Here is an 866-nt window from a genome sequence, read left to right on the forward strand (position 1 = left end):
CACTATAATTACTTGCATGAGGTTAGAATGGTAAGAAGTAAGAAGGTAAATATAGCTCTAATTAGCGTCCTTCCTAAACCAAGTAAAGACCACTACAAAGTTGCTGACTATAGACCTATATCTTTGATCAATTAGGATCTTAAAATATGGATGAAAATTTTAGCAAACCGTTTTAACTTCTTTTTATGCCAATATATCCATCCGGACCAGGTAGGATTCCTAACGCACTGCCAAGCTCCAGACTAAACCAGGAGGACGGCTGACCTCATCTCAGATATCACAGGGAACTAGGTCAGGACTCAGAATAGGGAAGCTATGCTCCTTTCTATTGATTTACATAAAGTGCTCGATGGCTTGTCCCGGGATTATCTGAAAATTTTGCTGGAAATAAGGGACTTTGGTATAGCATTCATACGTCTTTTAACACTCTTTTATCTACTCATTCAGTTTCTATTTATAATAAAGGCTATTCTTCTCTGCTGATTCAGATAAGGGGAAGTACTAGACAGGGATGCCCGGTATACCCATTGTTTGCTCTGGCCATAGAACCTCTGGCATTATCCATTGGATAAAACCAGATAATAGAGGGATACAGAGTGGGCCTACAGAACACAAATGTGGATTTAATGCAGAGGATGTCCTATATATATCATTCCCTCTGGTCACTGTCCTTAATCTCTAGTGCTTTGAAACTTTTCTCAGGACTGTCGGGTCTGATAGTGAACAGTAGCAAATCGCTAACCATTAACCTCACCCTCCCACAACCTCTGGTCACCCATCTCCAACAAAACTTTGGTTTTACCTGGTTCCCCACAATCCCTACCATACTTGGGTATCAAACTAACACCCACGTTTTCAAAACTCTA

This window comes from Pyxicephalus adspersus, chromosome 4 (assembly GCF_032062135.1).
Source record: "Pyxicephalus adspersus chromosome 4, UCB_Pads_2.0, whole genome shotgun sequence".
Classification (NCBI taxonomy): Eukaryota; Metazoa; Chordata; class Amphibia; order Anura; family Pyxicephalidae; genus Pyxicephalus; species Pyxicephalus adspersus.